The sequence below is a fragment of the Meriones unguiculatus genome, chromosome 1 (genome assembly GCF_030254825.1).
Source record: "Meriones unguiculatus strain TT.TT164.6M chromosome 1, Bangor_MerUng_6.1, whole genome shotgun sequence".
In the NCBI taxonomy this organism is placed as follows: Eukaryota; Metazoa; Chordata; class Mammalia; order Rodentia; family Muridae; genus Meriones; species Meriones unguiculatus.
The window spans coordinates 96,037,367-96,062,739 of record NC_083349.1 but is presented as its reverse complement, the minus strand read 5'-3'; the positions used below and the strand labels follow the sequence as shown (position 1 = coordinate 96,062,739).

Below are 25,373 nucleotides of genomic sequence, written 5' to 3'. Positions count from 1 at the left end.
CTCCCTGGCTTTTTCTCTCTTGGTTGATTAAGGTTTGAGAATTGCAGAAGGCTAAAGAGATGCCCCCCTCAATTAGCTAGAGCTCCCCTTCTTTCAGTCTAGCTTGAAAATAATTTCTCCCATGCCTCCACCTCGTGGCTCATTGATGAGGCTTTGAAATTTAGCAAATTTAGCCCTTCCTCACCACATCATGCCCAAGGACAGTGCTAGGGACCTCCAGGGGCAATAACTTCCTGTCCCTGGGAGGTACACTTCCTTCTCAATGAAACGGCAGGAACTGAAGATCAGGGTCATGAGAGCAGAAAGAGCAGTCATGATTCAGTCCCTCCTTGGCCAAAACCAAGAAAGTCTGGGGTCAGCTGCCCCCATGAGTGTCCTGCAGTTGGAACAACCCATGCCTGCTCCTCCTCTTTGTAGTTCTACTCTGGGACATACTCAAATCAGGCATCTTTGAGCTCAAAGTAAAACCACTTAAAAAAAATCATAACATCTAATCAACTCTATTCACCTCCTATTTAGATGCCTCGGAGGGAAGTGTCCCAAGCAGGGGCACAGTTTAGAGAGGACATCCCACAATGTGACTCACTGGTTTGTTCTCAGAGACAAGAAGCCTGGAATGTCCACCCTGCAGCCCTCGGGGGAGGAAAAAAAAAAAAACAGCCTAAACCAGAGTTAAGACTTCAGGAAGTTTTACTGCTGGAGTGTGTTGGAGAGCTGTCAGTGGGCAGCTGGACCATGGCACTAGCTGGTATAACTCAGTGACTATATCAGATCTCCCTCTGTTTTCTGTTTGCTTTTTGTTTTGATGGCCAAGATTTATCTAGCTTCTATTCATTTTTTAAAGTCTGAAATGTGGCTATGATTGTTAAGTCTATATTCTCCTATTTGTACAAATTAAAAGCCATATTTTACTAGTAAACAGATGGGGTGCTTGCTGTAAATGAAAACAACAACAACAACAGTAACAACAATAAAAAAACAACAACAATAATAATAACAACTATTTTTCTTTATTTCTTTTTAAAATTTCCAGGGCCACTGTGTAGTGGCAGTGGCACACACATTCAGTTCCAGTACTCATGAGGCTGGGGCAGGTCTGTGAGTTCAAGGCCAGCCTGGTCTACAAAGTGAGTCCAGGACAGCCACTGTTACACAGAGAAACCCTGTCTCAGGAAAAACAAACTGGTCAAGGCCTAAAATCTGATTACCCAACTCACGTAAAAGATACTAAGAGAAAAGGTATTGACATTTTTCTTCACCAAAGCTATATCCATTTGTGCCTTTACAGAATCTGAATGTGGAAAAGTGTCAGCAAGATGCTCATGCTGAAAGTCGACTTTTAGGTTACGTCAGTCACGCTCAACTGTGGCAACAAGAAGGTATTATAGACCGTTTGTCCAGCAAGTGAATTGGTTTATTAAACTGATAGAAGCCATCTTAACTTCCAAGGAGATTTGAGAAAAGGCGAGTGAATCCTTCTGGAGACAGAGACTTCTTCCTTGTGTTTGGTGGGGACATCGTCAATTTCAACTGTAAAGAAAGGTCTTGCCCATGGAAGTGCAAGCATGGTATGTGCTGCTAAGTTAAAAGCAAGAGCAACGTAATAAACATTTGGTAACCACCCCCCACATACTTGGATTTATTGACTAGTTAAATCTTTAATGGTTAAAGTTAAAAAAAAAAAAAAACATTTCAATGGCTTGGTGATTTGCACAGCTGGAATGCTGTCTTTTAATGTATTCACATTGGAACAGGAAAGCTAGAGTGACCAGGATGTTGACTTTCTCATTTGCTTGGCACCAAACTGGTAGGAAGCTAGCAGCAGATACATCCTTACATATGCACTTCCCTTCTCACGCCAAGTGCAGAGAGGGGAGAGGAAGCATAGGAGGAAGCACGCTGCCTGGGCTAGCTGAGGTTCTCCACCCCAAGAGGCTGAGAAATTAATGAGTGACCACCCCCTCAGGGGCACACCTTATAGGTCATACACGCCTGGGTGAGTGATTTGGTCTGGAAAGGTGGTTTACTGCAATACTGCTCAAGGGACTGGGAACTGATTCTCTGAGAATTGACCATGTGATAAAGGAAGAATAAAAGACATCACAGAGAGCCAGGATTGCTGGCTGGTTTCACGTCAACTTAACACAAGCGAGGGTCATCTGAGAGGAAGGAACCTCAATTAAGAAAATGCCTCCGTAAGATTAGACTAATAGGCAAGCCTGTAAGGTATTTTCTTAATTAGTGATTGGTTGGGGAGGGCCCGGTCCATCTTGGGTGGTGCCACCACGTACGGGCTGGTGGTCCTGTGTTCTAAAAGAAAGCAGACAAAGCAAGCAGCAATGAGCAAGACAGTAAGCAGCACCCCTCCATGACCTCTGCACAGCTCCTCCCTCCAGATCCCTGCCTTGTTTGAGTGCCTGTCCCGACTTCCTTCTGTGATGGACTACAATGTGCAAGTGTCAGACAAATAAATCCTTTTCTCCCCAAGGTGCTCTTGCTCATGGTGTTTCATCGCAACAATAGTAGCCGTAACTAAGACATCAGGTCTGAATGAAGACTTGGAAATAGTGAAAATGATAAAAAGCATTGCTGATGATGTTGAGCCAAATGTTATTTTGTGCCAGATTGTTTCAAGTTGCTTTACATAAGCGACTTCATGGATTCTCTAAGGAAACTGAAGTGGCACTGGAGAGATGGCTTAGAGGTTAAGAGCACTCGCTGCTCTTGCAGAGGACCTATGTTTGGTTCCCAGAACCCTTATGGTAGGTCACAACCATCTATAATCCCATTTCCAGGAGATCCAACAGACACATACATGATATGCACACATACATGCAGGTAAAACATCCATACACACAAAGTAAAATAAATAATCTTTTTAAAAATTGGGGTGGGGGGAGAAGAAAAGAAAACTGAAGTGCAATGCATAAAGTTAAGCAGCAGTTTGACGAGGCTAGAAGGAGAAGGACCCCTGCAAAGTGACTGGACAGCCTGCAGTCTCACTGAGGGCTTCCGGGGGCAGGATGGGAATGCTGGGGATCTTTCACTGGCAAAGAAAAACCCACCGAGGATGCCTCTTTTAGGAAATCCTGATGCCCACAATTACAGTGTGCCTGAACACACAGATCACTCCATGACCAGAGCAAACTCTTCAGTCATTCACTCATTTCACAGGCATAAGCTTCAGAAACACACCATGGAATCAACACTTACACACAGATACACTCAGATTCTTACTCACTTCTTCTAGTACCATACATGGCACACATGAGCACGCACACACTTGAACACATACAGGGGTACATCAAAAGCAGTTACCTCTTGATCCTGTAAACTCATCCTTAACCTTGTTTCTCAAAGGCTGACTGACATCTAAGGCTGTCTGTGATGTATCCTGTTACCAATGGTCCAATGCAAAGGCTCCCATGACAAAGAAGAAATAAATGAGATCCTCCACCCATCACTTCCAGCCCCCTATCCTAAGCGTTCCAGGCTCTCATCCTTTTCAGGATGAAAGGATAACCAACTCAGCCTCTGCCAGTGACCTTTGACAGTTCAAGGTTAAAGGTCAAATCTGGGTCTTTGGTTACCAATAGCTATCTCAGCTTGTAGGATGAAGGCTGCAGAGCGCAGGGGTTTGAGTTGTTTTTATTAGGGAAACTTGATTGCTAAGTCCAGAGAGAGGATACTTGATGAAACATACTAGGCTCAAGGTGAGTTTTTTAACTCTTAAGCACTAATATTTCTCATATGGAGGCTCAAGGACGTTCACAAGGTTTTCAATTTCAAGGCCATTTCGCTTTTTTATAGAGTTTGATGTTCTCTGCACTAACACAAGTTTAATAATTGACAGAGGGCCAAGCTACCCACTGTGGCACCTGGAGGTCTGTTCAGCTGGACAGCCGGGCTGCTCAGCTCGCATCATCCACAAAGCCACTCAGTCTATCCCCTGGCACTAGAGACCTTGCCAACTGCAGGAAGTTGCGAAATAAAAGAAATTTTTCAAATAAAAAGATGTCAATTTAACAGCCAGAGACCTGGAAACAGATGTTTCTCCCCTAGACCAAGAGCCGTCCACCCGCCCACCCATCCGTCCTCTGGGTTTTCAAAGTCAGTTCTTGTCAGGTGCCCTGGTTAAGAGGGAGAATTAATGAGCTGTGCTCCATTTTATGGCTGCGGTCTGATGTGGGAGCTGCGGCGGAGGGCTTCACGGACAGGCCAGCCCGGCCCCTGGCCCTTCCTCCACCAGCTCAACCCTGATCAAAGCAGAGAGCAGCTCGGCTTTTATAGCAAAATGATTAAAACCATGTGGGGCTTGTTTCCTCACACGTGACCTCCCGACAAAGGGCACTGGGGACAGAAGAAAGGTGAACCTAGGGGTCTGTAGGCCCAGGGAGGGGCAGGACTCAAGAGGCAGAGAAGATAGAGAAATATACATACATACACACACGCACACACACACACAGAGCTTTACATGGACTAACATGGTCATATACATCCACATAAATAAATGCCTTTTCCCTGAAAGTTGAAACAGCCCCAGCATGAGCAGCCAGAGGGCCTAATTAGCCAGGATGGCTCAGCCCACATCACTGTATGGATAAATAAATAGTTCCTAGTTACTTGATCATGCGTAGTTCTTGTAGAAAGCACAGCTGGCTCGTGCTCCCGAGATGAAGCTCCGATGGCCCTGCTGCGTGCACTGGTGAACCCCTCAGCAGCCTCTCGTCCTGGGCAACCACATTGCGACTGGAAACGAGCCGTCCTACACAGACTGACTCCATACATCTCCAGGCCGGTTGATCCCCTTCTATCCATGTCATCTCCTCCTCCACTGCGCCAGGACTGGAGTCAGTGACTTATTTCTAGTGAACAAAATGAAGCAGAGATGATGTCACCTTGTGTCACCAGGACCAGAGCATGTGTCCTGGCGCTGATGGGAGCCAGCTGCCACATGAGGATCTGAAGCACAATATGTCACAAGGCAAAAACTAGAGAGACCCAAGAGACTGTCCTGAACCACCGGAGCTGTGTCAACCTCCCTCTCCAATGAGGTACTGGAAAGTCCAAGGCATCAGTAGATTTGGTGTCCATAACGGTCCACTCTCCGCTTCCTAGATGGAACATTTTATGTGTGCCTTAACAGCAAAAGACATATAGCAGGTCCCTGAAGCCTCTCTTAGACAAACATCAATGACTTCATGAGGGAACCACCTCATGACTTCATCATCTACCCCCAACACCTCGGCCTTGAGGGTGATAGCATTTCAATGTATGAGTCTGGAGATGGGGAGCAAAAACATCCAGATTACAACAGGACTCACCAATTACTCATCAAATAAATTAGTGACTGGAAAGAGACTGCTTTCTGCACATCTACTGTTAGACAGCAAATGTTCTGGCAGCAATTGGCACTGTCATTAACCCTCAATTAGCTCTACACAGTTGGCATTAGCGATCCTCACTTTACAGAATGTAAAACCTGATGCGAAATAAGATCTACACGATTCAGAGTCTGCAACTAGCACAAGAGGCGCTGGGATCTGAGCCACTGCCTTCTGTTTTGCCCTTCTCTGCTGACCTGGATGCCTCTTTGCAGATGCTCACTAGGACCTACTCGTCCTCACAGCATCCCTGGAAAGGGTTATAATCATCATCTCTGTCTTGACACCCATAGGAATCCAAGCTCAAGGAGCTAGAGACATTTGCTGGAGACTGAAGAACCAGCATTTCTTCAGCTCATTCAAGAGGCCCTTGCTGAGCAGCATCCAGACTCTGTGGCTAATAGGGTTTGGCCCCCCTCAAGCTCCCTGGATCCTCACTCTTCCCCATACACTCACCTGTGTTAACTGGTGGCAGCTAGGCACGGGCAAGCTCAAGGAAAATAGACAAGTGACAATGGGATCACTGGGAAAGATGAAGTGAAAAAGAGGCTACTGTGTCAGACAGACCTTTGAAAAATTCCCTTTTGTCCTCAAATCTCATCCCCATCCTCTACCCAAAACAATCCAATAGGCTTGATATGCATCATATTTGTGTGCTTTTGAAAAAAAGTAGTTTTTAATTGATATAAATAAGATACATCTCCTTCTGTCTTTTTCTGCCTCCAAATGTTGCTACCACATCTTCTCCTTATATGCTCCAGGATGGCACTCAGGTGCTCTCACCCTCTAATCAACACCAGCATGGGATACTGATGCACAAGCCGGGCCTTGTCCCCCTTGTGTGAAGAGGAAAACTAGCTCATAGGTACAATCCTCCTACCGCAGTCCCTTCTTCCTCTACTCAGCGGATGCTCCCTGAAGCCACATGCGAGCACACTCACACTGCCATGTTCTTGTCAGCATTTACTGTCACTGGCACCCAGTCTAGCAGCTGGGTGTATTTCCTTACACTTACGTTTTTCTGGTCGTTTGGGACTCAGAGAATTCTTCATATGCTTTGGAGGCTCCTGGGTCCTCTAGAGTTCACTAATCAGATGTGGAGCAGAAGAGGAAAGGCTCACCCTCTAACTGACCCGAAGCATCGAAGACCCACCTGCAAGAACAAATGCCTGCCGTGCTCTCCTTAACAAGCAGAACAGGCCAGAAAGCAACCAGCATGTCCCGTGTGAGACTGCCGGGCTGGCAAGGCAGGGCTGTCCTGACTGTAGCAAGGGTCTAATTAAGAAACAGGTTGTGCTATGGATTTTATTGCCCTCACACCTCTTGCAGCCAAGCGAGCTGGCATCTCTAAAAGCAAGGTGAGTTGCCCAAGGCCTCTGCAGCATACATGACAGAGCTGGAGCCAGCTCCCAGGATTGCGTTCAGGGATCTTCCATTCCACACTACTACCTCTGTCTGCGCCAGCGTTCAGAGGAGCCTTTGCAGCAAGCAGCAAATTGCGCTGGAGGTTGGAAGACGAAGGAGCCTTTCACGGGAGGCAGAGAAGGGAGAGAGCCAGACGTGTGCCACAGCTAGGGAATTCCTGGATCGGGAGCTTGTGATTGATCAGGATCTCAGGGAACTTCCTGAAAAGGGGACTGTCGGGGGACTTTTGGAAGAGGGGCAGAAAGAACAGCCAGGTTAGTATAGATCAGTCCCTGGCTAGTGTTTTCTTGCCCCTTTCATTAAGACCCAGCAGCCCCTCTCCCCTACGGCTCTCTGTGTCCCCAGATTTATTTTGCTTTCTTTCGCTAAATCAAACTTTATCAGACAGTTTTACTGTCAGCCGTTAAACCAAAATGTGTTTGTGCAACAGTAAACACCTTGTTACTTCAGGGAAGGATTACATAAACAACATCGGATGAGGCCGACTTGCTGTATCCCGGGAGGCTGCTGCCATGTGGGGATGGAGGAGGGCACTTCAGGGGCAGTCCATAGCCAGAGGGCAAAGGGACGGGGCTCGCTCAGGCCTGGGCTTCTACCTTAAGATGGGAAGATGGGTAGGCAGCTCTTCAGTCAGGACAGCAGGGTCCTCTAGAGATCACAGACAGGACAGGACCCCGTCATAGCCCTGACAGGATCCAGTGATGGCCCTGAGGGAGAATCAGAACGGCACAGGTAGAGAAAGGCCAGATAGAGAAAGGCCAGAAAGAGGACAGGCATGGTACCTCAGACACTAGCTCATCCTGACTCTCACACACACTTCAGAGCAGAAATATTTTTTGCGTTGTTTTGTTCTGAGACAGGGTTTCTCTGTGCAGCCCTGGCTATTCTGGAACTCACTCTCTACATCAGACTGGCCCCAAACTCACGGAGGTCCAGCTGTCTCTGCCCCCGAGTGCTGGATTTCAAGGCGTTCACCACCATGTCCAGCTCAGACCAGAAATCTTAATCCCATATGCCACACTTTCTGTTCACACCCGCTGTCCCCTCACGTCTGCACTACAGGGACCACCACTTATTTTATTTAGCATTTACACAAGGGCAAGCACTTAGGCTATATTACTTCATGAGTCAGGTAGTTTTATTATTCCCACATATAAGTGGGGAAACCAAGATTCAGAAAAGAAGTAACTTGGTTCTGGTCACACGGCCACTCTGAGCCAGAACTGCTGCCCAGCTCTCTCTAATACCAAATCCTGTGTTCCTCCTGGGTGAGTCTAAGACTAAGGAAAGGGTCTAAAGAAGGGATATAGACATGAGAAATGGTGCAATGAGAGCAAATCCCAGATAGAAGGATTTGACTGGAACACAAAGCAAGTAAGTGTCTTTGTTGAAGAAGAGAGACAATGGATGTCAACTTCCCTAATGACCAAAAGAGTTGGGGGGTTCCTGGGCTAGCATGGTCCCAAAGCTTCCTCAGCTACCAGGAGCTCCTCTCCAGAGCCCTGGAAGCCACTGGCAATTTGGGCTAAGAGTCTATATGTGTTCAAAATTCTAATCTGTGACTATAGCTCTCTCCTCCTTAAAGCCCAGATTCCAAGATTCTCCCAGCCCAGCCACTGACCTTCTAGGCTTCCTCAGACACATGTCTCCTCATCACCACTTCAGTTACCCCAACCACTCCACAGACTTGCCACTGAACTTAGCCATCAGACCACAGCCCCTGAGGTTGGCCAGACCTCAGTGTCTGAGATCATCAGGGCTGCCAGACCACGGGTAGCCACACTCACTCCTCTTGGAACACACCAGCTCCTGACTTTGCTAATAATCTAATCTAAGGAACCGAGGAATCAGACAGGTATGGATGCTGCACCTTAACTAGGATCTATGGCCACAAACCTCAACAGACCATCTAACAAAGCTACAAGGTAAAATTCAAGAGGCAAGATCTCATACTAAAAAGGACTCTGTAGTGATATAAATGAGAATGTGCCCACACAGGTGCAGATGTTTGAATTCTTGGTCCATAGTTGACAGCACTGTTTGGGTACAATTAGGTGACGTGGCCTTGTGGGAGGAAGTATGCCACAGGGTGTGGGCTTTGAGGTTTCAAAGCCACTCACCATTCCCAGTTTTCACTCTCTGCCTCCTACTTTAGTTTGAGATGTGAGCTCTCAGCTTCATTTCCTGCCACCATGTCTGTGACTTGCTATAATGATGGACTTTTAAACCCTCTGGAACTGTAAGCCCAAATAAACCCTTCCTTCTACAAGTTGCCTTGATCATGGTGTTTGTCACAGCAACAGAAAAGTAACTGATACGGAAGTTGGTACAGGAAGTGGACTATTGCTGTGCTAGGCCCAACCGTGTTGTATTTTGGAGGAATATGGAAGACTTTGGAACTCTGGGCTAGAAAACCCACTTAATGATAGCAGTAGAGCTTACCAACCCCTCCTAGAAGGAACTTGGAAGACAGTGGTACTGAGAGTTTTGCAGACAGTAGAGGCCCAGATCAAGTGGTTAACAATGTTAGCAACTGAACTAGAGACCTTTCTTATAAGATATTTTGGCAAAGAATGTGGCTGCTCTCTGTTCTTATCATAGGAACTTGTCTGAGACTAAATTTAAAAGTAACAATCATCCAGGCAGTGGTATCACACGCTTTTAATCCCAGCACTTGGGAGGCAGAGGCAGGTAGATCTCTGAGTTTGAGGCTAGCCTAGTCTACAGAGTGAGTTACAGAATAGCCAAGGCTACACATAAAAACCCTGTTTCAAAAAAAATAATAAGCTGGAAGATAGATAGATAGATAGATAGATAGATAGATAGATAGATAGATAGATAGATAGATGTAACAGACTAATTTTTTTGATGGAGAAGATTTCAAAACAGCCTAATTTTAACTCTGCCGTATGCTTATTAGTAATCACTCTTATGCAGGTATATAATGAAATGGGGAAACCGGGCAGAAAAAAAAAATACAGAATGAACAATTTGAAGAGAAAACGGACACCAACAGGCTTCATGCTGCAGTCAAGGCATGTGCTGCAAAAGAGGCTGTAATTGCTAATGAGATTGGTGCCGTTAGGGAAGACCTAATCGGTAGTGGAATAAAGGAAAGGGTGCCCTAGGGGCAACACTAAACTTCTAACTTGTGGAAGCAAAAGGCTTAGAAAGCAACAACATACAAAGGCTACTATTAGTGTCCTCCAAGTGGGCCTGGGTCTATCCCAGCCTGGCATCTGACCTTGAATATGTCACCCAGGGACAAAGATGCACAAGTAAAAGGCCGTGGAATCTTCTCTGTTTTCAGTGAGTTGTTGAGGTCAGATAACTGAGGAGTCCTAGCATGGAAGCCATTATGTAAAGCTACAGAAGTGAAACCTGGTTCCGTTAGTGCTCCCAAGATGTTGGAGATGCCAGTTCAGTGAGATCTCTGCCAGGAAGAGCTGTGTACAGGGAGTGGGAATCAGCCTAAGAGAGAGATGTATATTTCAGGCAGTAAAGCTGGAAGAGCAGAAGCCATCTAAGCCTTTTGACATTGTACATGGAACTGTAAAATTTGGAGTTTTCCCTGCGGGGTTTCCATCTTGCGTTGGTCCAGTATTTCCTCACTGTGCTCCCATTTCTCCCCTATTGAATGGTAATATATTGTATGCAATGGTAATAAATTGTATGTGTATTGGAAGTATGTAATTTGCTTTTGATTTTTACTGGGGTTACAATTAAGAGACTATCTGGAGTCTCAGAAAAGACTGGAGTTTTAGATTGCTTTGAGACTGTGAAAGATTATGGAGACTTCTTAAATTTGGACTAAATGCATTTTGCATTATGATTTGGTCACAGTTCTAAGGGGGCCAGGTAGTAGAATGTGGTAGTTTAAATAAGAATCCGTCTTCTAAGACTCCGATGTTTGGATTCTTGGTAACCATTTGGTGGCAATGTTTTAGAAGGATTAGGAGGTTTTTGGTCCTTATTCCCAAAATTAAAAAACATCACTCAGTGCAGAACAAAAATCAAAGGTACTGTAAGAACAACTCCTTTGCACATGTGCAGGCCAGGTACCAGACAGAAATCTCTGAGAAGCATCATTTAAGTCTCAGCTTCATTCTGTGAGGAAGTGATTGAGGCTCAGAGAAAGGACTCTGCCCAAGGTTGCAGGGCAGAAAAGAGCAGGGCTGTGGTGATCCAAACCTCTGGGTGCCACTGCCCAGGCCTGGCAGGCAGAGTGATCATGTGCTGTGGTGGAGGGTTATTCACTCTACTGGAGGAATTTGTCCATAAATGACATCAAGGAGGTTCTTTCATAGACTATCATTTAAAGTCCTATGGTGGGGGTATTCCACTTTCTAAAAGAAAAAGTATAATTAGAGACCACCATGTCTCCCCGGAGCCTGCCCCTCATTCCCACCATCCACCACCCAGGGTGAGACAGAATGGAGTGGAGGCTGCCATCATGTCTGGAGTGAAGGATGCTGGGATGCCTGCCAGCAACTCGTTCTCTCCCTCAAACCTTTGCACTTACTTTTCTCTAATTCTTTTGGCAGTATAATTAGCATAATGAAAGTGCCCAATTTGTTGCGTATGCAGCTTGATAAAATTTCACAATCAATCGTACCCTGTAGGGTGTTCTGTTCAAAGAAGATAATGGTCCCAGAATTCAAGTCTCTTTCTGCTGCTTCTTTTTGAGCAACTGCAAATACATTGCCCACAAAGGGCTGACTTTCAAAACCACTGATCAGTGTCACCTGTTAGAAATAGAATGAAGTTCTATGTGCTGTGTCTAGCTTTTTGTTTGTTTGTTCCTCATTGTATTACAGATATAGAATCACGTAGACTCTGCCAGGTAAACAGCAACAGTTCGCTCATCTTGCTGAATAGTATTCCTTTGTATGAACCCACCATGGGTTACTAATCCGGCTCTGTACATAGTTTTCAATAACGGACGGGGTTTTAATCCTTTGTGATTTTGAACAGCTAAGGATCAAGATCTCCAAAGGTCTCTTTGAACTGCAGATTGTGGTTGGACAATCACAAGGTTCATTGTACATGGATGTTTTACAGTGAACAAAGGAAAAGACTTCTTTTCTTCTTAAGTTAAAGCACTACATTCAGGTGATGTGATAGTCTTGCCTCAAGTGGAAGTCCTAGAGAGACAGGAACTTTTAAAGTCACTTTGAAGGGGCTGACAGGATGGCTCAGAGCACTGAGCTTTGGTGGCACACACCTTTAATCCTAGCACTTGGGAGGCAGAGGCAGATGGATCTCTGAGTTCAAGGCCAGCCAGGTCCTCAGAGCTAATAGTTGCAGGACAGCCAGAGCTACATGGAGAAACTCTGTCTTAAATAAACAAAAACAAAAACCAAAAAAAAGCAAGATGGCTCAGCAGTTAAGAGTACCGGCTGATCTTCCAGAGAACCCAGGTTCAGCTTTGATTCCCAGGACCTCCATGGAGGCTCACCACCATCTGTCAAGTTCGGTTCCAGGATATCTGGTGCCCTCTTCCAACCTCCACAGGCACCAGTCATGCATGTGGTACATGTGCATTCACTTAGGTCCACACACGTACATGAAATACATTCTAAGTCACTTTGGAGGTAAGGACACAGCTCAGTTGAAGGAATGCCTGCCTGATGTGCATGGCGCATGAAGCCTTGTGTCCAATGCCCAGTGCTACGTAAATCCGGCATAGTGGGTCATAACTAGAATTCCAGAACAGGAGAGGTTGAGGCATGGAAATCAGAAGTTAAATTTTATCCTCAGCTATATAGGGAATTCAAGGCCAGCCTAAAATAGAAAAAAAAAGAAAAAAGAAAAAAAGAAAGAAAAAACAAGCAAATATATATATGTATGTATATAATGTGTGTCTCTGTGTGTGTTTACAAAAGAATAAATAATGTGATACTTGTGTCTGTCCGAGGAAGAAAAAAAGTCACTTTGAACAAATCTGTGGGAAAACTCTACAACATCTCCCTTATTCTATTTGAGCTGCTGCAGCAAAACACGGTGAACTTGGTCATTTGTAAACATCAATTAAAGTTTCACAGACCTGGAGGCTAAGAAGTTCAAGATCCAAACACTGGCAGGGGCCAGGTGTGGTGTCACACACCTCGAACCTCGGCACGCAGGAAGGCAGAGGCAGGTGGCTCTCTGTGAGTCTGAGGACTGCCCAGTCTACTTAGCGAGTTTCAGGCCAGCCAGCGCTATGTAGTGAGACCTTGTCTACAATAATAATAAAGTAATTTTTAAAAAGACATTGTTGATTTCGGTGTGTGATGTGAGCTCTGGCTCTGATTCGTAGACAATGCCTTCTGCCTACATCCCTCCTTGATAAAGGGGCACGACTGCTTACTGGGGTCCTTTTTGATTAGGGCACTTACCATGTTTTCACACCATCACTTCAGAGTTAGTTCAGCGTTTGTGTGGGGAAGTGAGGACACAGAGATTCAGGTCCAACAGTCCACTAAGTCTTCCCCTAGAATGAGTCACAGATTCAAGCATAGGTCCTGTCTGTCCTGACAGCAAATCATTATGAGAGCATGGTGCAGGAGAGGAGAGGCCACATAAGACATTCCTCATCCTAAAGAGGGAGGAAAATAGCTTCTTTTAACAAATGCTTGCCATTTTCTTTCCTCCCCAAAAACTGGAGACACGAATGTGAGTGACTTAAATGGCTGAAAACATTTTCCTCTCCTATTTTGCAGTCACGAGAGGAGGAGGAGAGGGTGAATGACATGCATAACCATGGTAAATTAGTAATTTCCCTTACCCTGAATTTCTCAGTTACCATAATGAAAGCACTTATGTTACAGAAAATGCCTGAGGACTCATTTGACCCCGAAGTATCACCAGCGCTGCAATAGCTGCCCCATTCTTCTTTTTCATTCTCTTCTTTTTCTAAACTAACCCTTCGCTGCTTGAGGCAGACACCTTTCAATTGCATTAAAGACTCCTTGAAACCACTAAAAACAATGCTCACAGATTTCACTGGGACCACTTGTGGGAAAAGTTCTCCTTGTGGTGGGTAGGTATCGCCAACTATGTTATCTCTGCCTGGCCCACTTCACTTCTCTGAGCTGTGTCCTCACTCCTAAAATGAGGACAATAATGACCATCTTCTGGGATTTTATATTAATTAAATGAGCAAGTCTACATGAAAAGCTTTTTAGCCAGTGGCCCAGTCTATAATCCGACATTTACTCTATAGCAGATATGGACAACAATGGCAAAGGGAAGAGGAGATTCTGTTTATATTCAGAACATAGGTAAAGTCAATCAAATAGCACCTTGTGGCATTGCACCCTATCATCTACTAAGTGGCTGAGGTCCCAGTCTTGGATAGTTCTAGAAATCCTTCTGGGGGGAAAAGATTAAAAGGTGGAGAGAGTTGCTGGAGCCATGGCTCAGTGGTTAAGAGCACTGGTTGCTTTACAGAAGACCCAGGTTTGGTTCCCAGCACCCACATGGCATCTCCTAACCATCCATAATTCTACTTCCAGGGAATACAACATCCTCTTCTGACTTCAGTAGGCACCAGGTATTCCAGTGGTACACAGGCATACATACAAGCAAAACGTTCATATATATATATATGATAAACCTACAAAATAAAGTAAAACTGGATTGGTGTAGAAAATAACTGCACAGTGAGTTTGTCACGTAACTTTCTGACCATCTAAACGTCGCTCAGCAAGCATCTATGGAGCATCCCAAACGGCCTTTTCCCTCAGCCTAGTTGTGTTGAAAGCCAGTAAACAACAAAAGACGCAATAAAGGTGATCACATGTCTGACAAGTTACAGCAGGTTCCCTGAAGAAAGTAACCAAGGTGCAACAAGAGACCATAATCAAAAGAATTTTTAGATAAAATTTCTGGCAGAGGGGCTGGAGAGATGGCTCGGGGGTTAGGAGTACTGCCTGCTCTTCCAAAGGGCCGAAGTTCAAATCCCAGCACCCACATGACAGTTCACAAATGTCTATAGTTCCAGTTCCAGAGGATCTGACACCCTCACACAGGCACACATAGAGACAGGACACCAATGTAAATAAAATTCCTTAAAAATTGTGGGCAGAGTCCCAGAAGATGACATTTAAGATAAAACAATAGGATTCTGCCAGGTAAGAATGAAGAAACAGTGTCCCCAAAGAAATATCTTAGGATTCAAAAAGGAACTAAGAAATAAAGGGTGTCCGCTTGGTAGCTGGAGCGCTCAGATACAAGAGAGTAATTAGAGATGGGGAGGAGGGGCAGGAAGAGGTAAAGAAGGACGGGAGAAGAATAGAACTGAGGAAGAGGAAGAGAGGAGAAAGGACAAAGAGCAGGAGAAGGAAATGAGAGCTGGGTCACAGGCATGACTCTGCTTTTGCAAGCTTTGTAAGCCATGGTTAGGAGCTTGGATAGTCTTTCAACTATGACTCTGCATAGATTTCTGCATTTTTAGGAGATCTCACACATAAAATCCCCAAATGCATTTTTAAAGTCTTCAAATTAGGTTATCAAGCAAGACTTCATCTGCCAGTCGCTGCTCAAACATGAACTTTGAGCTGAAATTTAAAACGTTCTTCTTGCAAGCTTGCCACAAAAGATCTTGAGCTATTGTTGAATCTTGTCTAATCACTAGTAACAGCATCCAAGCTGATACCATTGTGGACAAGCAGGTAAAGAGCACATGAGCCCTTGAACGTTTTTCTACAACTTCCTGTGACTCTGTACCGAGTTCCAATTTTAAACATGTAGAACTAGTAGTATGAAGACAGAAGATGGCCTTGTCAGCTAGGAGTGTGATCTGCTGAACTTTTCATTGCAATGCCATCTAGGCAATCTGACAGCACATTAAAAACTAGGGACCTGAGTGGGTAGAGAGATGGCTCAGTGGCTAAAAGCACTTGATGCTCTTCCAGAGGACCTGAGTTCAATTTCCAACATCCATGTGAGGCGGCTCACAACTGTCTGTAACTCCAGCTCTGTGCAAATAGATACACCTACACATAATTTAAATAATGAAAATAAATAAATAAAGCCAGGAAACTGGAAAAACCAATCTTTCCCATATGTGTTTTATTGCATAGAGCAATATAGAAATATAGCTTCCACAACAGCTTCAAAATTACAGGCATTTGCAAGCAGTCAAGACATAGAATTTGCAAAGCATGTACTTTTCTCCCATGTGAAGCCTTTGAGGGGGCAGGGCTGGAGGCTTCTGGAAATTTTTCTCTACAAAAGGGCTACATTGAAAGACCAAACCTTGCCCTATACTTTTACACATTTTAGGTTCTACTTACATCTGGGAGTAGAAATGTTTTTCCACAAGAATGTTTAAAACACAAGTATGGAATAAACAAGTATTCATAAACATATATTAAAGAAACCTGAGTTTGCAACCAAAAGAAGAAAGCAGCAGCTAGACAGAGTCTAATCCAGTGGTTCTCAGCCTTCCTAATGCTGCGACCCTTCCATATAGTTCCTCGTGTTGTGGTGACCCCTATTTTAGTTGCTATTTCATAACTGTAATTTTGCTACTATTATGAATTACAATGTAAAATATGTGTGTTTCCCCATGGTCTTAGGTAACCCCTAAGAAAGAGTGCTTGATGCCACCTCCAAAAGGGGCCACAACCCACAAGCTGAGAGCCACCAGTCTATTTCTTTCATAACAGTTTGGATATTCTTTGTTTGTTTGAAGCCCTAAGCTCTCAGTATATGAGGATGACCTTGAACTTCTGATTCTTCAGACTGAGGCACTGCACAGCTTACATGGTGCTAGGGCTCAAACCCAAGTCTTCATGTACGCTAGTAAAGAACTCTACCAATGGAACTACACCCCCAGCTCCTGGACATTCTTCTAACACTCTTGGCAAGAGACTTGGGCTGCAAAAATTCACAGGAGCAGCACCAAAGCAGAAGTTCCAACAAATTAAAGTAACATGGGATCGATCCCTCCCTGTCTTATTCAAGTCCCCGAAGAAAACAACCAACTAGTATGTGAATACAGGACATACTGGAGTGAGAGCCCAAAAGCCAGACAGTCTCTGATACTCTTTCTCAATTATCTGTGTGATCTTAGGCAAATTAACCAACAACCCTATGCCTCAATTTCATCATCTGTGCAATCCAAGCCACAAAAGTAATCTGTGCCGTTGATTATTGTGCTGATTAAATGGGATAATGCATGAAAAGGACTTAGCAGAACGCTCTCAGTTACTGCTAAGTGCTTACAGAGCATTCTCTATTATTTAATTCTGCTTGGTAAGCAAAGTCTAAACAAATGGCCCTTGAGAAGACAGCTCCCTCACCCCAAAGCAATGAACCCTCCCTGGCCATCAGGCTATCCCTGCGTATCATGACCTACACTCCCCTCCTCTGGGCCAGGCTGGAGAAGCTAGCCATTGCCATCTTGTTGTCCTGAATCACTTTCCCCACATCTCTTCTCAGCCCATTTTTCTTTTCCTGTTTAAAGTGCGGTGTCTTCCCACAACAGACAACATCATATCTTGCCTGCATCCCCACCCAGTTTGGTGTTGATTCAATTAGAACTACTCTCCAAGCTCAACTAAGGCACTCAAGGTCAGAGGCAAGTGCACAAATTGGATTACCTTCCCTGTGAGTCACAGCCTATCATTTCATATTTGTGTCAGCGAGCCCTGTTGGTGAGAGCGACACATGCAATCAAGCCATGTAGATCCTGTCTTGTTTTGTGTTCCTTCAGAGCACATGTCATTTTACTTTAGCCGCTACGATTTTGTTTCTCACAATGGGAATTATATGTCTACATTTTTTTTTCACAAGATGTGGTCTCTGTCGTCTCCTTTGATCTCAGTCTCCTTGCTTAGCTGAAAACCAGCCATTTCCATTCTGACCATGATGGTTTAGATACGTGGCCTGGGCATGTGACTGGCAGTTTCCCATTTTCCCTTTCAGGTCCCAGAAGTACCCTGTGTTCAACACATCTAAGACCAAAGTCATAATCTTATCCCCCAAACTAGGTCTTTCTTCATGGTAACCTTATCTGAGTGAAGGAACCCCCCTCTCCTCTGCACCTGGACAAGCCTGGGGCCCAAGGGTTAGTCTCAAAACCTTCTCTCTTTGCCTGTCTCTAAGATCTGAACTTCCAAGCTTCCCCTGAACCCATCATTTCTTGCTGTCTTCAGTGTCTTAATATTAGTCTAAGCCACCCTGATTTCTGAGCAAGACCAGAATGCTAACCTCCTGGGTGGGTCTCCCTGCCACCTTCCTAGACTTCCCCACTCTCTTACTGAATCTAGAAAAACGTGTGTTCTGTTTTCCAAATTTTCTAGGTATGACTTCTAACCTTGTCATACACTGAATCCCTGGGCATCTTTGTTGAATTCAGAATCCATTTGCAGAAGTTTTAATTCACTGGTTTAAGAGGAATTCTGGAGACTACTTATTAAGTATCCCGAAATGACCCTGCTGCAGCTAGCTTGCAAATTAGCATCTGAAAGTCATTGGTTGTCTCTCAGAAGCACCATCTTTGGCCCATTTTAGAGATCTACAGGCTTGTTTCCAACAGGAATCAAGTACTTACTGAGCCTCTGCTTTGTGCCAGGCTTTCAGGCAGAAGGGATATAGTGATATATAAAGCACATGAAAGTCCTGGTCTTCATGGAGCTGCTGACAGTCTCATGATAAGAGACAAAGGAAAAAGAACTAGAATGAAATGTTGATGGCAGTAAGTGCTACGGAGAAAAGCAAGTTGAAAACTAGAAGACAGAGCTATGGAAGGAGAGACAGCTTATAAAGGGGAAGTCCAGGAAGACCTCACTGGAGAAGTAGAAATTAAATAAAGACTGAAAAGCAAGGAGGAGAATGAGCCCTAGTGGGGGGGGGGGGTGGCTCAGTGGACTTTCCATGGTGAGTTCTAGCAGCAGCAAGCAAGCTGCATTTCTGGAATTTTTCTAAGGAAAAATACATATTCTACAAATCCCATGATCATGCTCTTAGTCCTCAACTCAAAACTAGACAAGATCTCCCCCAATAAAATGTGACATTTCCCCATGTTGTCATTGTTCAAAGTCTTCAGTCAGCCTGAGACCCTCACTAACTCAGCCCTGTTACAAATGCCCATTCCTGGATGAGCTTCTACTCTAGGCATTTGACGTGGGGCGCTGAGCTTCCTGGTTGATACCTTTGTCCCCATCGTCTGTCTGGTTCTTATCCATCATCATATCACCAGTGAACAGCAAAGTGTTGGGCACGAGTAGATTTGTAACAAGCCTGAAAACGCAGAGCTCCTGCTGGCCAGTCCTATGGGATGTGACACCCTCATCCCACCACTCCTCAGGGCCTCCTGTGAGATAGCCTGCAGGCTCAGGTAGGTGATCATAAGCTATCGTGGTAATAATAATCATCTGTAGAAGCAGGCTTCTCTTCTGGCTCCTCTGGATCCTCCTTTCTCTTCCTCCTTTCTATTTTTTTTTTTAACTTGCATTTTACAACAGGGGTATGCAGAGGTCCAGACTTTTAAAGACGTTTGCACCTCCTCATTAAAGGTCTCCCCAGAGCAAAGGAAAATACCTTAGAATTGTCTTGGGGAATTTGGAGGAGGGAAGTGGCTAGACTTGGAACTGGATTGACCAGGATTCCAAAGAACAAGAGATTTCTGAGAGAGACATGTCTGCTAGGTTGGCCCTAACTTGGGTTGGGGCCATTTGGTCCCCTGTTCTCACTGTTGTACCATCTTTCAAGTCTGCCCTTGGCCAGCCCAATGTCATTTAGCTACAGGCACACTCCTGTGCCACAAGCAGGAACTTCTTTGCAGTGGGTCACAAGCACCAAAAGGAACAGTATTTGGTCCCTGTGTGCCCAGAATTCCTTCTCAGCCATTGCACAAAGCCTTCCTTACGGCAGCCATCCTTCTCTTCAGCTCACTGTTCTTCCTTGTCTGTCCTTCATCCTCAAGAGAACTTTTCTTCCACTGGATTTTTCCACCATCTGAAGAGCAAAATTTCAACACATGGAGGGGCAACTGGGATAGACGGCTTTGTGTAGGGGGTGGGGTAAACATGAAATGGGTGAAATGAAGAGAAATAAAGGGTCCAGTTAGAGCCCAATCTGGACTCTGGGAGCTCTCCAGAAACTCGACACCAAGACCAGGTTCTGCCAGGGCGGGGGAGGGAGTAAACCATCTTCCCGGAGCAGGAAGTGAGGGAGAGCCAGAGAGAGAGCTGGAGAAGCGCTCTGTTTTCTTTGGCCTCCTTCAGCCCTGGAGGGAACTGGGAGAGAGGAGGGGAGAGGCTGCAAAGAGGAGAGAGAGATCCGGCTTTTGTGTCCTACCCTCCCCCAGGAGATGAGATTGGAGGAGAATTAGTGTGGAGGTGGGGGAGGACAGGGAGAAGAGAGGGCCACCCAGGCCAGGCCAAGATTTCCTCCCTGCTTCCCCTTGTGACTTAAAGGGAGCTGGGAACACAAAGTCCTGGAATCTAAGGCCAGACAAGAGAGAGTACCTGGCTGCCTGTGATGGAGACTGGATAAGCTGGAAGCAGGAGGCAGGGCAGGCTAAGTGTGGGAGGACTGGAATTACCCTAAAATTCAAGCACTCTGGGTGGTGAATTCCTGATAATCCTTCAAATCGTGATCTGGTGTTCCCTCCCAGCCCGGCTCTGCTCAAGGGATGCCTTAATCTTGTGCAACGTTCTTGCCACCAGAATAACACCAAATAGGTTGGAGAGTCACCCTGGGAAAAGCGCCAGGCTTAGACAGACGAGGAAGGGCACCCCTCCTTCACCCAGGAAGCTGAACCGCCAGCATACCGCAGTGTCTCCTGAGTCTATGCTAAGACATAGCCCGGATGTGGTTTTTCATCCTCAAAACCAACTCTTCCATTGACCTCCACCCCAAATGTCACCCCAGCCTCAGACCCAGTCCTATTACCCACCCCTTACAGTTTCAAAAACTTCAAAATGGTCTCAGCCTGGATCCCCCAACAGTTGAATTTGACCTGGTATCTTTATCACCTTTCTGTGAGCGTCTCAGCATTGGTGAGACAGATCAGTTTATGGAAATTGCCCACTCCTGGGTAATTTCCTGGGTAATCCCCAGTTTCAAAAAACACTAGAAACCTCATCACTGCCTGACCCTGCCTCTTCCAAAGAGTTTTTCCTGATCAGTGAGTTTTAACTGGGCCCAGCCAGAGTTCTGATTCATCTCAAGGAACAAGCTAGGTAAAAGGGCTTCTAAAACTCTACAAGGTTCCTGAGCCTTCCAGAACAGCAGGAGGGCATCCTCAATTAGGACAGGGACAAGGACCAAAGCAGTGGCTTCTCTCATAGACAGTTCACAGAAGGGGCTTGTTCAGCTGCTCACAACGTCCCAGTCAGGACCATGCCAGTTTTTTCTTTGTGCTCCAGACCTGATAATTTCTCTAGTGCAGTGTGGAAAGCTAACAAAAGGTCTGCCTCTCCAGCCAAGAAGGCCTCAACTGTAGAGACAGTGTTTTGCAAAGCTCTACAGAGACCCACAGGTCTTGAACAGACTGGAAGAAAATCACTCCTTCTCTACAGCCCTCTGTTTTTCCTGGGTCAGGGTCTGTGTCAGGGTCTTTTTTCTTTTTTTCCCCAGCCTGTTTGTTCAACCACAAAAGACCACATCAAGAGATGCTCAGCATACCTCACTCTTTGGCCATATAGCCCTTGGTCTTTGTGTGACATGTTGGCATTACCCATGGCCTTTCCTTTTCTTAAACAAGTCTCGGAACTCACTCCTAAGACAGACCACCCTCAGCCACTTGTGTGCAGTCCCATCTTGTCCCTCCTTCCACCTCCCATACTCATCCCCCTCCAGTATCTGACCTGAGTGTTCTCCCACCACTCTCTGCCTTTGTCTTATGGAGCCATATGCTCCAAGCCAGTGACAAGAGTGTAACCAGCTCCCAGAACAGAAAGGCTCGGTGCCATAGGCAGAGCGGCACCAGGGAGGTGGGAGACCTCTGGTACAATTCGTCCCTAGCTGTCTCTCTGACATGAGACTTTAGAGCCAAGAACCTATGAGAGCAGAGGTGAGGGGACAGGAGGGCTTGGTGACAGGAAGGGTCCCCCTTCTCTCCCCCCCCCACTTCCAAGCCTTCCTCTAGAAACTGACAGTGTCTGAGATTAGGGGCCCACCATTCTACAGATCCCCTCTAGACTCCACAGATGAAGTTAAAAGTCAAAATAGAAGTAAGCGGCACGGAGAAGGGTGGAACAGATGTGGCCATCAGAGCCCCAGATGTGGCTCAGCCATGGCTGCTCCCAGGGCTGTTGTGCCTCTAGACAGGAATGTAGATCCAGATGTGGACAGGGATGGAGATGGGGGCTGGAAGAGAAAACAGAACTGCTTCTGGACTCCAGGAGGGGCACAGCTCTGAGGAAGAAAGAGGTTTAGTGTTTGGCGTCTCAAAAATGTTCAGCCTGTTCCTCGGGGGAGAGGAGTTGTGCAAATAAACACACCGCCCTCCTGCATCCCAAGCCTCATCACTCCATCCTAACACTTTTGCAAGTCCTGATTCTCAGGTTGTACCTCTGCTTCATTGGTACTCTTGTTCTTGGGTACCTCCTGCCACACAGGGCAGGATGGAACACTTTTAGCCCAGCAGGTCAACAACTTTCCTGAACTTCGCAAATACCCAACATTCCAGGCACCAAAGAGATGAGGAACACCCCCCCCCCCCCGCCGCTGGCCCTGCTCAGGTTCTTTGGCTAGCCCTGCACAATAAACACCCCAATGATAAAGCTTCCCGCCCTATCAATCGATCACAAGGCCCATTTACTTTCCACTTTGTTTTGAATTTTCATCTTGGGAGAAATTTGCAAATCACTAACAGCAGGAACGTTCCAGAAGTTGCCGAATATACGCAGCGTGTTCTCAGCCTTGCAACTTTCAGGCGTATCTTTCCCAGAGAGTGTCATCGGAAGAAGCAGAGGAAACTGGAGTCTGAAGGTGGCTGGCACTGCCTACGGCGGAAGAAGCCAGGCAGGACTGTCTGCCCAGCCCCGACCGCCCTTAACCTATCCCCATCCTGTGTATAAAAATACAGACAGCAGCCTCACACTCTACTGTTCCAGGAGGACTGGCTGGCTACCTTACAAAATGTCTCTCCTGGACATGAAGTCCTTTAAATATAGCCTGGGCCCCTCCCATCACCAAATCAGCCACTTCCTCTGGTCAGGCTTGAGGAAAGGGGATACGGAGAAAGACAGCTATCATTTATTTTACTGAGAGCTATCAAGCCCTAACCAGTACTTCTCTCTTGCCTGCCACACAGACCGCTCTTCCACATACACCTGCTCCGTGATCTACTCAGCTCCGTGTAAGTCTTCCAGGCCACCCTGTCCCTTCAACGTGGTCTCTAGGAACACTTACTGAGTTGGCCCTCTTCCTCCAGTCTCCTACAAAAAAAAACATCCAAATATTCATCAGAGGCCCTGCTCTGTGTGCCACACGCTTCAGCAAATCTAAGGCCACCTTGACAGGTATGTGAATGCCACCAGCGTACACCATGAGAGGAATCAGAACCTCACCTCAGGCTACATGGCTAATGTTGGCTGTGTCAGGACCGAGCCTGCATCCTGAGAAGACAAGGCAGCTCACTGTGGCAGTCACTGGGGTCAAACCTGCACCCACCCTTTGCACAGCTCAGTCCCAGGGGTCTCAGCGGTCAAGAACACTCTTCTCTACCAGAGGAGAATGGATCCCTTTTAGAGTCCATCCGGAATTACGGATTTATAAGGATTCTTTGTATCAGATGGATTTAAATCGAAAAACAAATAAAAAAGCAAACAAAAACAGGCTGGGCAGTGGTGGCACACAGCCTTAATCCCAGCACTTGGAAGGCAGAGTCAAGTAGATCCCTGTGATTTTGAGGCTAGCCTGATCTACAGAGCAAGTAGTTGCAGAACAGCCAGGGCTACACAAAGAAACTCTGTCTCGGAAAACAAAAATCAAAATAAAATAAAGTAAAATAAACAAAGAAAAAACCCAAGTGGGTTTAAATCAAGAAAGACACCCAGGAAGAGGGGTGATCATGGCCAGTTCGACATGAATGTAGAACTCTCTGGCAACAGGGGCGAAGAACAGAGAAGGCGGAAGACCAAGGCTTGAAGAAGTCGGCCCACTCACCATGTTATGCAGAGGAGATAGGGAACCCAGAATGGACACACACTCTGTGCGTTCCGGTCGTCTGCAGTTCTCCCATCTCAGAGTCCAGAATCTGGGTCCCCGAGGGGGCTGCACAGCCCTCTTCCTGCAGTCTGCTCCACATTCCTAACATTCTTTACACTCAATTAAGGAGAAATAATCGGGAGCAAGCAAGGCCACAGCCGCACAGCCGTGCCCCACACTGCCAGGATCACATGCATAGGGACAGTCTTGCTCCATGGAGCGAGGCAAGAAGACCTCAGACCAGAAGGTTCAGCGGGAAGAAGAAAGCAAGCATCCAGGGCCTCGTGTCCCTCTGCCCTCCACAAGACAGAAGGTAGTGAAGAAAAGGAGGGTGAGGGATCAGGAAAGACAGGCAGCTGAAGAGGCAAGGCCAGCGCTAAGGGAAGCCAGAAGATCCCAGCTGGACTTTCCAAGCACGCTATTGCTTCACTATGGCCACTGCCCACCATCGCATGTCCTCTGAGACCTTCTCACATGCTTACAGTGTTGCTCACCTTCGCCAGAAGCCTCAGGAATGATGTGTGTGGTCCTCAGATCACACTGCCAGTCTCAAGTCTGCAAAGGGATGCTGCTATCTGTGCCTTCGGTGGAACATGCCTGTTATTTCTCCTTCCTTCCTTGGCCTGATCAGCCAAGCAAATGCCTCCCCCTTCAGAAGCATTGCCCGACAGCCCATGGGCCCAGGGTCTCTTTCTCTGATCTCCTTCATCTGCCGTGGGAAGCTAGTACAGCTCTCAGCATGCATTTTTGTTATCTTAGGTGTGTATTTCTGCATCTCCTCCAGAATGAATGGGAACTAAATGAATGATCATTCTTTTGTTTTGTTTTGTTTCTCCAGACAGGGTTTTTCTGTGTAGCCTTGGCTGTCCTGGACTCGCTTTATAGACCAGGCTGGCCTTAGAACTCACAGAGGTCCGCCTGTTTCTGCCTCCCTGAGTGCTGGGATTTCAGGCAAGAGCCACCTAGCCAGGCTTGAATGCTCATTCTTATTCACCCAGACTCTTGTATGTTCTAGGCACCTTGCTAGCCCCATAGTGATGACTTCATTTAATTCTTTTAACGTACAGAGACCATTAGTACTCTTATCTCCAGTTTACCCATAAGCAAGATGAGACTCAGAAAGATTATGTGACTGGGTCCAAGATGACCCTGCTGCTAAATCAAGGAAGTGGGATCAAAGTTCTTGCTGTTAACCTACCTGATAGTAAGATGTTTAAGGACCCAGTCTGTCTAAATATTCCCACTACAAGACAAAAAATAAAGGTGCTCAGTGCAAGTTGGATAGATGATGGATGGAGCAGACAGATGAACAGAGGATTGATATGGTCTTCACGGGTTCAATGATAGAACTGAGAAAACAAAAACCTGTTTTCTCATCTCCATTATAACTAATGGGTTAAAATTACAAGACAG

At 46.0% G+C, this 25,373-nt stretch overlaps 1 long non-coding RNA gene across 1 annotated transcript; it reads right to left on the bottom strand.

Annotated features, from left to right (window-relative positions):
• Window positions 1-1,075: 1,075 nt before the first annotated feature.
• LOC132648806 (uncharacterized) lies at window positions 1,076-24,004 on the bottom strand. The gene is made up of 3 exons (XR_009587212.1): window positions 23,919-24,004; window positions 4,624-4,865; window positions 1,076-2,310 (listed from the first exon to the last, which is right to left on the bottom strand). It is a non-coding gene; the product is annotated as an uncharacterized LOC132648806 (long non-coding RNA).
• Between the last annotated feature and the right edge of the window lie 1,369 nt (window positions 24,005-25,373).